This window comes from Thalia democratica, chromosome 4 (assembly GCF_965202585.1).
Source record: "Thalia democratica chromosome 4, ktThaDemo2.hap1.1, whole genome shotgun sequence".
Taxonomy (NCBI): Eukaryota; Metazoa; Chordata; class Thaliacea; order Salpida; family Salpidae; genus Thalia; species Thalia democratica.
Genome location: NC_139168.1, coordinates 29,181,720 through 29,195,512, shown reverse-complemented (window position 1 = coordinate 29,195,512; position 13,793 = coordinate 29,181,720).

The following is a 13,793-nucleotide window of genomic DNA, read 5'->3' as shown; positions in this document are numbered from 1 at the left end:
AAATTATTAAAAAAAACTTTTTCACTTTGCTAACATATCAAATATTAAGGAAATTACCGTTACATTACAACAAGACTCAAATTGAAGCTGTGCAAAAGTGTCTTCGTGTAAAAATATACCTTCGTGCAAAAGTATCCCTTTGTGCATATTAGACTCCTAAAGTCCTAACCCTAAACATAACATTATTTTCTCAGACTTTTAAAAACCTTAACGCGGTAGATTAAAAAATAAAATTCTGTGCACTTTAAAAGTTTTGGTGTAAATTTTTCTAATATTAAAATTAATTTTACCAAAGTTTAGTTTTTATTTAAGAATGTACAAAAGTAGCGAACAACTAACTAGCGAAATAAATATTTTAAAAAAGAGACTAAAGTATGTTAAAAATAAAAGTAATATAATTATGAATCTACTACTTTCTATATATACAGTATTAAATATAGTATAAATTTTATCCTTTTAGCTGAGTACATATATTAAATCTTTTGATTATTAAAGTCTACTAACGAAATTTTAAAAATTAGTTTGTTTTTAGATGTATTTTGACATGTGTTTTAGCTTTAAAATAGGTAAGCTCTTTAACTGTACATAAAATTTGTTTTATCAAATTATTGCTTAACTAAAAATATTTGGCAAAACAACAATCATAACCTAATTTTATTTTTTGAATAATTTTAAAATTAGATATCAAAATTTAACAACAAAATGAGTATTAAAGCTATTTTAAAACAACATTTTTTACGACATTAAAAACACTATTTATGGTTCAAACCAGTGGCGTCCCGTGGTATTTTTCTTAGGTGGTGCAGAAAAAAAAATCCGAGTTGCCGGTGATCGATTTGCCCCTGCTTGAGTTGTCCCTGCTCGAGTTGCCTCTGCTCGACTTGCTTCTGCTCGAGTTGCCTCTGCTCGAGTTGCTTCTGCTTGAGTTGCCCTTACTTGAGTTGTCTCTGCTCGAGTTGCTTCTGCTCAAGTTGCCTCTGCTCGAGTTGCTTCTGCTCAAGTTGCCTCTGCTCGAATTGCTTCTGCTTGAGTTGCCCTTACTTGAGTTGTCCCTGCTCGAATTGCCTCTTCTCAAATTGCTTCTGCTTGAGTTGCCTCTGCTTGAGTTGCCTCTACTCGAATTACTTCTGTTCGAGTTGCTTCTTCTCGATTTGCTTCTTCTCGAGTTGCTTCTAATCGAGTTGCCTCTGCTCGATTTGCCTCTTCTAAAGTTACTTCTGCTTGAGTTGCCTCTGCTCGAGTTGCTTCTTCTCGAGTTGCCTCTACTCGAGTTGCTTCAACTCGAGTTACTTCAAATCGAGTTGCCTCTACACGAGTTGCTTCTGCTCGAGTTGCTTTTGCTCGAGTTGTTTCTGCTCGAGTTGCTTCTGCTCGAATCGCCTCTGCTTGTGTTGCTTCTACTCAAATCGCCTGTGCTCGAGTTTCCGGTGATCGAGTTGCTTCTACTTGAGTCGCCGCTGCTCTGCTTAGCTTTGTTTTCATTTTTTCGTTTACAATAGCTTGTTGAATAATACTTAAATCTTTACTGTTTTAGGGAATTTTCAACTTAGCTTACTTACCGCAAGATATTGATTTTGCGGTAATTCTTGAAGAAATTTTGCTTGTTTGTGTTCATTTGCGACAGTCAGCTAAGAGTTTGCGGCAGTGTAGTGAGCAAAATGGTCGTTTTCTAAATTGGAGTTTTATAAAAGATTTTGTTCTTAAAAATAACGATAAATAATTTTTTCTTACAAAATTTAAGGTGGTGCAATTGCGGCAAAACAAAAACCCACGCGACGCCCCTGGTTTCAACTAAAGTTATTTTTTCGTTGTATTTTGTTATTTTGATGTGATTTTAATTTATCAACAAATTTAGTCATAGATTTAGTAGAGCCTTTTAAAAAGTATAGTTGTCCGCGAAATGCTTTTTCTAGTAAAGAAAACCGGTTAATTAATAAAGCTTCTTACCCCTGCAACAAACTTGTGTTGTTTAAAAAGACCACAACAACATACCAGATGGTTTATTAAGATTAATAATAAATATTTTTAATCAAACAAAATTGCGCAAATTTAGTTTACGTCTTTGTCGTTTAAATCGTTAAGTTAATTCAGTTTTTCAAAATCAATTTTTAAAATGTTGAATACTTATACTCTATTTTACAACTAAAAAAAACTAAGTAACTTAGTTTACAAATAAATAGAAATTAAAATAGCTTAACCTATCCTAATTGTTTGAAATAAAAACAAATAGTTGCTAACATTATGCGGTGCCGAACCTTAAAATATACAACTACTTCTCTTTTTATGAAGCATAATTTAAGCTTAAACAGATATCACAGAAAAAAATGAGTTCCTTGCAAGTATTAGATAAAAGTCTGGATTAAGTAAACGTAGTCTACCGCGGACCGTCAAATGTTTTAATGAAAAATAAAAATTGCTTTGGATAACAAACAAGTACTACTAGGATAATCATAAAGCTTTTAGATTTTACCACTTAAATAAAAAAATAAGAATTCTATTATTATTTTTAAACATGTTTTTCAAGCTCAGGTTGTTTAAATTAAAAAATAAGTCGAGAGCCGTGTATTTGTTTTTTTGTTTTAGGAGTATAAATAAAATAAAGGAATGCATCGTTGAGTCATTTTTAAATGTTTAGTAATAATTAGTTTTCAATATAGAAAAATTAAAAAATATTTACGCACAGTACAGCTGTTTTGTGCACAAGTTTTGTGTATCTTACGGGATTAAACAACTAAAATATCTGAAACAAGAACGTAGAATAATATTTTTTTTCACTGTACAACAGACAAACACGCATAAACATTTTAATTTGAGATTTTATCTAAATGCAATAATAAAGCCTTGTACGACATTTCAGACTATACTAAAATATTAGACAGTGTTACTACCACTTATTTGATAATTTAAAGAGGAAAACATGTTTTATTACAGCATTTTATATGATGTATAAAAATATCTAATACGAGTTAAAATCTTTAAAAAAAATTATATGAAAAAATTTACAAATTCATTTTAAAACGAACAACAACAAAAGAAGTTAAAAACAGGAACTCATAAAATAAAATGCATATGGACATGTTTATTGGTCCTTACAGCACCTACAAGCGCTGTGCTCTACTTGGCACGGTTCACAAGTTATTTTACTCCCCGGGCAGTTGTATCTCGCACAGACTCAACTTGCCGCTTGCGTCCACTTCGTAGATTCCTTCCGAAACATCGATGCAGCACTTTCGTCCATTTTGAGTGTCGAGCCGACGTAGATGCAGTTGTGGGCTGACTCGCTGTCCCCACCGACCTGGTCGTTGTTGTTGGGCTCACCAGAGGCCCACGAGAACAAGTTTCCGTCCATTCAAGTGTCGAACTCCTCATCTGATAATGAAGACCCCGGGTTTAACCACTCGCCTTCAGCTAATACGTCGGTTGGGCCGATCCACGCTTGATCATCCTGGACCAGCTTCTCGATTTCTCTTTTTTTTTTGTTTGAGATTCATGCGGTTAAACCGTTTAAACAAATCCGCTGTGCTTTTTACAGAAAAAGAGATAAAGTAAAAATTAAGCATGTCAGTTGGATTTATTTTTATATGGAAAGTAATTACTTTTTATTTTTTTAAACTTTTTAAAACTGGTTACAAAATTAAGTTTACAATAAAATTATAGATTGAAAAAAATAAAAATTTGATTAAAATACAAAACGTTTTCGTCGTATTGGAAACCAACAGAAATACCATTTAGATGAGATACGAATTGAGAGTTTTAAGGCATTAAACCAATGTTGAACAATCCTAATTTTCAACATCAAAATAAGTATAACGATTTTTGTCTTTTAAAACAAATTAGTTGTATGTAACAATTAATTCTCTTTATAAGTTTAGCTAACCCGTAAGTTGACAAATCATTTTTTTTGAGAGTTAAAAATCATTTTTGAACCCAACTTATCAAATGTTTTTTAAGTATTTATGCAGTTTTCGGATCAAGTAAAAAAATAACCCCAACTAATAGCAAATAAAAAAATTACCTTAATTTAAATTAGTAAAATTAATGACTCCAGATATTTTTTATCAGAAACATAACTATTTTCAAATAAAGTATTATAAAAAAACAAATTTGTTTAATTTTATATAATTAATTAAAACAACTTAAAAAGAAATTTAACTTTTTATTCTTTTTCAAAATCATTTTTTTCTTTTTATTTATTTTTTCTTTTTATTTCTTTTTCTATCACTGATACCCATAAGCCTTACCCTTGGTCGATTTTTGTTTTATTTTTTATTTAAAGTTCATTAACTTGATCAAGTAATAAAAATACCCCAAAAGTTTGAACAAGTAAAAAATATGACCCAAGCTATTAAAAAGTAAAAAAAATAACCCGAAAGTTTTTGACAAAGTAAAATTAATGACTCCAGATATATTTTAGCAAAAAAATAACTATTTTCAACTAGTTTATTATATGAAACAAATTAGTTTCATCTTATATAATTAATAAAAACGATTAGTAAAGAATTTAACTTTTTATTCTTAATTTTTTTTTCTTTTATTCCTATATTTTCTTTTTATTTTTTTTTACTATCACTGTTACTCCTAACCCTTACCCTTAGTCGGTAGTCTTTTTCTTCTTATCGTTTTTAATTTTTACTATCACTGTTAGCCATAAACTGTATTTTTTTAATAGTTTATTAGCTTGATCAAGCAAAAAAAAACCAAGAGTTTGAGCAAGTAAAAAATATGACCCCAGATCTTTTATTTTTATTAATCCCAGAGCTCTCTATAAAACTATTTATTAAAAATGCTTCTTTTTTTTTAAATGATAGCCTTGTTTGTGGACAAACTTCAGAATGTTAACAATGTAAACGAACAACAAAGTAAAAAGTAATAAATAGTACATTTTATCCTGTTATTACTAGCACTGTGGTGATCCGATATTTTTCAAGAATTTTCACTTCGCTACTGGTGTTGGTTCATAATATTCGGTTTGTGGGTGTCTAACAAACCAACCTCAACATATATTCTGCTTGGTACAACAGAATAGAGTTTTTATTAAAAAAAAATATTTTATTTCGCATAGCTTTCTTAGTTCTGTGTAATTTACTGTGTTTATATTTTCTACTAAACTTTACTTTAAAAGTTTGTACAACAATTTTTTTGTTGATATACACACTAATTTTTTAATAGAGAAAATAATTATAAGAAATATATTGAATACCCTAAAACTGTTTTATTTTGTTGAAATAACAGTTTTTTCATTCGGTATAAGACTTTATTATTTAGTTAAATTATTTTTTTTTATCTTTAGCTTTGTGTTACAATTTTGTTTTTTTAACTAAGACGAATATTAGACAATAGAAATACGTTAATTCTACAAGATTAAACTTAAACAAGTTCAATTTGAATTAATAGACATATTTTTTGTTTAGTTTTCTTTAAATGAGAATTCTACGTTCTATGAAATATAAAACGTACTAAAAGAGGAAGCATAAAAAGTTTAGAATAATATGTTTCGTAAAATTTCAAATAAATTTTCATCAATTTTTTTTAATAATTAAATGTAAGTTTAAAAGCATGAAAGGAAAATAAGGACACGCTTTTTACTAAAATAACAAAAACAAAAACATACTAAGCTGTTACATATTTAGCCTGTCGACTAAGTAGCATTTTTAAAAACAAAACTAAAAATCTATCTACATTCAAAATTATTAATATTTGCCAAAGAATTGTCCTATACATATTAACGTATTAAACCATAAGCTTTTCAATTAATAATACTAACATTAATATAAACAGAATTTAGTTTTATAAGCTTTTTTAATTTAAATGTTAATACTATTGTTAAATTATTTCACAAGAAAATTTATTTTTTGCTTTAATAAAAAGTTACCATTTAAATTTAAGTACAAAAATTTTGAAATTAGTTAAGAATTCTTTAAGCATTAAAAATTTATATAAAGTATATCCAAAACTAAAACATAACTATTTTACATAGTTTGTCAAACAATTTATTTTAAGTTTTTATGCAAAAAAAAACAACAACTTTTAGCACTTTTCTATTCATTTATACCGGTTTGCTAGTAAAAAAACATGAGTGTTGAATAGTTCATAACTGAAAGGCTTTTTCGTGCACCAGGTACTACAGCCAGGTATCTTCAGCGTTTTTTTTTTTTAATAAACAGTCAAAACAATTTAAACTTAACTTCATGCTCTTTAAAATAAACACAGCAAGCATACAACCAAACTTTAACTTAAAAATTTTAAACTTTAGCTTAAAACTGTTAAGCTAGAATGAAATTAGTGCTGAATGTCTTTTTAAGTTACAGACAATTTCAGTGTGAGTTTGTTTTAGTCTTTATTTACTGTTTTCGAACAGTGAAAAAGTTTTTTAGAAGACTAGGCTTTTAAAAACAAAAACGCTATAAACCTTAGATTTGCCATGAAAGTATAAACAGTATTTTCTTTGAAAAAAATGCGTATATTTTATTTGTACGAAACGTTTGAAAGCCTGTTTTTTAACAATTAAATAAACTTTTGGCAGCTGTTATTAGTTTTTATACATTTTCAAAAATTGTTTAAAGCAAATATTAAACTAAATGTGCGACTTAAATAAAAGTTTGTTTAGCTTTTTCATGCTCAAAATTTAGCTTTTTCATCACTTAAAACATATACACAATCAAAATTCAACTAAAAGTCAAAGCTGAGTACTTGAGTTCAACTGTTCAATGTTTCAAAATAAACAAACATTTTTATTTATAAAAGACCCTTTATACTTTAAGCTTTTTGTTTTCAACACACTTGTTCTTATCATATTTACTCATTTTTTACTTAAAGCTAAAAAGTAAGAAGTACATTTTATATACATAAAACTGAGTTTTAGTTTTGCAATTTTACAAGTTGCACAAATTGTTAAATTATCCAATAGAAACATTCTCACTGTTTACTTTTGAGATTACATTTTCACAGCTTCCCTCACTCGGGTCACCAACAACAAATGCCGAAAGAGCAAACGGGCAAGCACGAACCCACCTTCACACTTCTTATAAATAAACTCTGAACACACTACTGAGTTTAGAATAAAATGTATCAACAATAAGTAGTTAACTGGCAAAATACACTATTCCTAGCCTACGCAGTTAGATGGAAAGCAACCTGCACAATTTTACCAGACTTCGTAATACTTCTGCACAGTAGAGTTCAAGCTTTACAATGGTTTATTTTTTTGCAATTTTCTTCTTGAGTCAGTTTTTTTTTTATTCAAGCACAGTGAGGTCGTTACAAAAGATGTTGTGTTTTTTTTTCCTCAGATGCTTTTAGTTCTAACGGTTCTTAAATAAGCCAGACATGTAAAACTAAAGCAAAAAGTTTTAATAAGTTAGTTTTATGTTTTGCATGGAAAAAAATTTACAATCTTTTTTGTAGTATTTTGATTAAAGTGGTTTATTGCTTAAATAAAATAGCAAAAAATTATGCTGAATTTATTTTATTTTTTTTAGTTTATTGTAATTGAATAGTTTTAAAACGAGCGTAATAGTTTTGTACCATATTGAAAACTTACATAAAAAAACTTAAGTAAAATTTTACTACAAGCTAAAAACACTATCTATCATATTACTACAGTTTTACTACTAAATAGTTTTTTTTTTTTTTGATATCGTCGTTACAAATAATGTAAAACTCAACTAATTTTAGAATATCGGTCTTTTTTGACATGACTTTGGCTTCTTATGATCAGTTAAGTTGGATTTTGAAAAATAAGTTTTTATTTCTAAAAAAATTGCAACGTACATTTTAAAAATTGTTTGTTATTAACTAAATATAATGTTTTAAATACGCATATTTTTCATTTTTTTAATAGCTTTAAAAAATGTGTTTTCTTATACTAATGAGCAAAGATTTTTTTGCTTTTTAATAAATAATAACTTGAAAATTTACTTTTAAAACACTAAAGGTTTTCAAAAAGTCTATTTCTTCTTTCAAAATAATTTTTTAATATAATTCGAAAATAGCTATATAGTACATTTAGTTTTTACTTTATATTATTTTTCAATCTGCTACTACTACGTACATTTTTTGTATTTATTGCTTTTTGTAGTTTTAGCAACTAGTCCTGTCTTCTTAGAATGCGACCCTTTTTAGCTTTAACACAAATAGTACTTAGTAGTTTTTTAATAATTATGTTTAGGAGAAAAGTAATCACGACAGGTTTCCAAAAGAATCGCAGACAAAATTCTTGTTTATTGGTCAATTGAAATATAGAACAAACTTCCAAATAATATAGTTTCTTGCAAAAAGATTTAAGAATTTTGATTAAAATTAAAAAAGTTTAATTTAGTTGAATCTTTGTTAGTAAAATTATAAGTAAGTTTTATCAACCGTTGATTTATATTCAAGATTTAGCTTAGACAATAGTTCAAATTAATTAGCAGAGCCTTTCCGCTATTAATGATGAGTCCTATTTCAATGTGTCCAATGATTATTTATCTGGTAAGTTTTTTGTTAATGTGCTTAAGGTTTTTATTTTTTTTGTTCGTTAAGCATTTAAATATTTGATGTTGATCGTTCTACATCAAAGCAGGGGCGTGTCTAGACATTTTTCAAAGGGGGTTCACTTTGTTTTTTTGTTTTTTTGCCGCTTAAGTACGCATTTCTTAGGTATGCACTGCACTGCCAGTTAAGTACGCTTTGTGCATACTACGCAAAAAAATCTGTGTTTAAAATTCTTTTTTTCTGCTTAGAAATATAAAAAAATATATATAAGTAGTAATAGGATAATATTATATTTTTTTGTTTGTTATACTGTATTAAATTTAGATAAATTAAAATTAAAAGAACCAGAAAAAAGTTATGAACTTACAAATTGTACATCAAAATTCAAATGAGTTATTTAAAATAAATATATTACATTAATTTCGAAAGAGAGTCAAATCTAGTTTACATAAAAAATTAGTTGTAGCTGTAGAATGAGTATATTCTTTAATTTACACAAGGAAACAGTAAATAAACATAATCTTTAGAATATCTTACTTTTTTCTGCAAATAATTATTTTTATAAAATTTGTTTTAGTTAAACTACAACATTTTTAATACACTGTACAGGGTTACCACTCGTTTTTTCAAAAAATTTTCCAGGTTTTCTAAGTTTCTTCCAGATTTTAAAAAGTACAAATTTTTGGGTCTACTTTTAGTTTTAATCTAATTTTTATATAAGAAACTGTGTTAAATAGTATAAAAACATTAAAAAGATATTGAAAGGTTACTTTAAATGTGTTTTTTAATAAAAATTTTTGATGATGACAAAAAAAAAATTATTTATATAATAGATTTTTTGTGTCAAGACGAAATTTTACTATTAAAAATGTTATAATTATTCAAAATTCCAGATTTTTAAGGTTTTTTTTCAATATTTCTCAAATTCCAGGATTTTCCAGGTTATTTTTGTCTAAATTGTCAAATTCAAGGTTTTTCCAGGTTTCCAGGTAAAGTGGCAACCCTGACTGTATTATCTGTATAAATATAAAAAAATTAACAAAAAACCTTACAATTAAACTTATTATATAAGTCTAATTGTTTTCATATAGTAAATTGCTTGTTTCAAAATTGAAATAAAATACCTACTTTAATAGTTAAAACCTCAGCAATAAAACCAACTGACCCATTTTTTGACCTTTCAACAGAAGACATGGGAAGCAGAAAAGTTTTTTTTTTTATAGGGCAAGCTGTCAACAAGCTTTTTCTGTCATACCAACTGTTGTTGATTTTTTTACCTTGAGTTTTTTTTTACTAGGTTAATTTATTCAATTTGTATTGAAAAGGTTTATTCCTTATTTAACTGAATATTCCATTCTAAAATTGTAACATTAGCAGAAGTTAGATCCTATCTAACTGTGCAAACTATATATATATAAGTTATTTATATCGGAGAAAAATTGTATTAATAAATACTCTTATATTCTATTTTATACATATTTCTATGAGATATTCTAGACAATTTTTTAAAAGATTTAGTTTAAATCATGACAGTTACAATAATATAGCTTTATTAAAAAAAATATTATTTTCATAGATAACTTAAAATTCTTTTTATTAAACTTTATTAGCCAATTGGTTGAAACTTTAACTTAAACCACTAACTTAAAAAAAAGTCATTATTTTATATTTAATCATTTTTTAAAACACTATAAATTAAAACTTCCCACTATTTTTATTAACTTTGTTGTTATTATACATTTTTTTACTTATAAATTAATTAAATGTTGTTTTTTTTTGGTATTAAATTATACTGAAAACTGTTATAAAAATGTTATAAAAAATTCTAAAAATCAAGAATCAAATTTGTGGCCAACAGATAGAGAAAAAAAAAATTAAATAACAGTATTAAAATACCATTAAATGATAAAAGAATAAATTGTCAGTTGGTGTAGTGGTCTAAAGTTGATTTTGAAAACTATCTGAATTGAACTTTTTAAGGTTTAAAAACTTCACACAACATTATTAATCAACTAAGTAAAATAAAACTTAAGTGATTAAGTTTGACATTTTTTAAGTAAAATTGTACTTACTAGTTGAAAAACAATTCTTAATCAAAAGTTATTTACTCTAAGTAACAATTTATAATGGGAACTAAAAGTATCTTAGTAAAAAGTTTCCTAGAAAAAAAAAATTCTACTTTAAAACTTTTACCTATTATCACGTGACAATTAAAATTTTATTTGAAATCTTTTTCAGCTGGGCAAAAACGAGCATTTTTGTTAAGGAAACTTTTATAATCTTTCAGTGTTATGAATTCAACATTCATAAACAAAGTTTATCAAATAACCAAAACAAAGTCAATAAACAACGTTTTTAGTGATATTCTAAGAAATATTTTTCTTTTTTTTTTTTCTTTTTTTTTTCAGAGGTTCACCAGAAACAGGAAACCAGTCAAAACACGCCCCTGCATCAAAGTGTAAACAAGTATAAGTTTGTTGTTTAAAATTTAGCTTTTTATGTTTATCTATAAACTTTATATTAAATTTTGTTTTTATCTTTGTTTTAATAAATAAACTTTCTTTCTTATTTTTCTTTTTTCTTTATGTGTCTTTCTGTTTAAGTGATCTAGGTTTTGATGCCTAGGTCCATCATATGGACAATAAATTTACAATGATAGTAATAGAAATACTAATAGTAGTTCTTAAGAAAATGTTTAAAGGGTCATCACATCAAATCACAACTCAAAAAATAATGTATATATAAAAAAAATTTAAATAGATATTTAAGTCTTTTTAATTTCTACAAGGCATTTTTTCTTTATGGCAAAATTTTAATAATTTTTTGTGATATGTCTAAAATAAGTTTTAAAATGTAATTATTTTTAAATAGTTTTTAAAGTTTTTAAATAATATTTAAAATTTTGAAAATATAAAAATGGTTTGTAGATATTTAAAAAACTTACATACCTATTTTCTTTTTTTAAACTATACATCACTTTTTGAATCATGGTCTCTTAAATGTTTTTAAAGAAATTGAATTTTCCGGATTTGAATTGTCATGTAACCGCACAAGTTTTAAAGTTTTAAAATGATACAAGCAAAGATAATTTCAAAGCCTTGAATCAATCTTATTTGAAAAAAATCAAAGCTAAACACTAATAATGTGCTAGATAAAATCAAACTTTCAAAACATACTAATTCGATACTTTTATTAGCTTTTGTTTACATAGAATACGGTATTTTTTTTTCCTTACTTAAAAATTTGGTTGTATACATCATAATAGCTTAACTATACTGTATAAGTTTTTAGATTTCAAAAAAACACAAAAGTAATGTCAAAAATATTTGTCTGAATCTTATATAAATGGAACTAAAAAACTTAACTGTTTTTTGTTGCAAATGGTATTTAAAAGCAAAAAAAAAAGGTTTTTAATAAACTAAAAAGTAAATGTTTAATAAACTTTAATTTATATTTTACTTTTAAAGTTTGTGAACTTTAATTTTATTTGAAATATTTTTTTTTGAAAATTTCTGTATTTTTTAAAATTTTATACAAGCTTATTTGTTTTGTTTTTACTTTTAAAATAAATTGGCTTGTTTATCTACAAATGTTATGTTATTTTTTTAGGTGCACGATTTTTTAAATTGCGATTATCTAAATTCTAATTACTTAGATTCTAATAACTTTTAGTTTTGAATCATGTCCTTTAATGATTTTTTATTTAATAGTTTTATTTTTTAATCTTGTTAATCAGGCCTATACAAGCATTTGAAAAAATAATTTAAGTATTTTAAAATTTAGCTAAAAGAAATTTTAAACTTAATAGATTATGAATCTTTTCAATAATAATATTTAAATAATAATTATCATAGTATTAATATCCTAGATAAGATATTGAAAGGTATCCGTGGCGTGCGACTCGATAACGGTAAGGTTCTTCGTTTATTTATAATATTAGTATCAATATTTGGACCTGGTCATGTAAAAAATATTATAAAACAAAGTCTGTTGCTGAGAAAAGTGATAAATAGTACAAAAATCTGTTCTCCTATTTAGATAACATAATGTTTACCAAATTTCTCAACATAATTTTATACTGTGGGGCTGGTTTCCTATTTCTTGGACATTTTACTGAAAGAACTTTATTAGTGAATTTAACTGAAATTCAAGTTGTTATTTTATGGTACAATAAGGCATGCTAAAACTGCAAAAAAAGACACTAATTTCAAGATTTGAAAACTACAAATTTTTAATTATTTGCTCTGGTAGTGTTATAGTATCTTTAAAGATAAAGTACCTAATACAATTAAATATTTCTAAGTTAGTAAAATAATCAAATATATCTAGGCCATAACTAATAAACTTCGCTCTAGCTTTTAAGTCAATGGAAGGATAAGTTTGAAAGGACTAAGTTGTTCATAACAGTTGTTCTTCTACACCAGGGTTTTTTAACTTTTTTGCAAATGGCCCCCTTTAAAGAAATTGAAAAAGCCTTGGCCCCCTTTAACATGATTATTCATAATCTACAATAAAAAACACCAAACCCCTTTTTTTTTACTCTTTATGTGTAATTTTCTAAACTACCATAAAATACATCTAAGACCTTTTTTTTTTTGTTTTTACTCTTTATCTGCAACTCAAAAATATCTAGTGTAAATTTCAAATTATGACCTCATGGCCCCCCTGTGGCTCCTTTACTGCTCATGGCCCACAAGGGGCCACTTGTCCCACTTTGGGAAACCCTGTTCAGCATAAATCTGACCTTAGGTAAATTACCTTTAACTTGGGCTTTTGCTTATCTTTTCAAAGCTAAATATCTATACAATCATAAGTACACCAAATTTGGTGCACTTATTCAGATCAGAGGTTGGCAGCCTTGTTTTTGTCAATTTTGATTTATTCAGGGTGGCCAATAAACCTGGATTCCTGGAGTTTGACAATATTGGCTAAAAAACCTGAAATTAAAAAACTTGAAAAAAAAATTGGAAAAACCTAGAGTTTTGAACAAATATCACAAAAAAAACCTGAAAAATGTGATATTATAAAAAAATCTTACATGCAAAGTAGTAAAATTTTGATTTGAAACAGTAAATCTATCAAATAGACAACTTTTGTCATCATCAAAAGTATTTTCTTATTATAAAACACATTTAAATTAGCTTCACAGTATCTTTTCTACGTTGTTATACTATTAAGCACAGTTTTTTACCTTAAACTTAACTTTAAAATTAAAACAGACCCAAGACAGGTACTTTTAAAAATCTGGATAAAATTCAGAAAACCTTGTAGAAATTTCTCAATAACTAGTGGCCACCCTGTTAATTATGAAAAAAAAATGT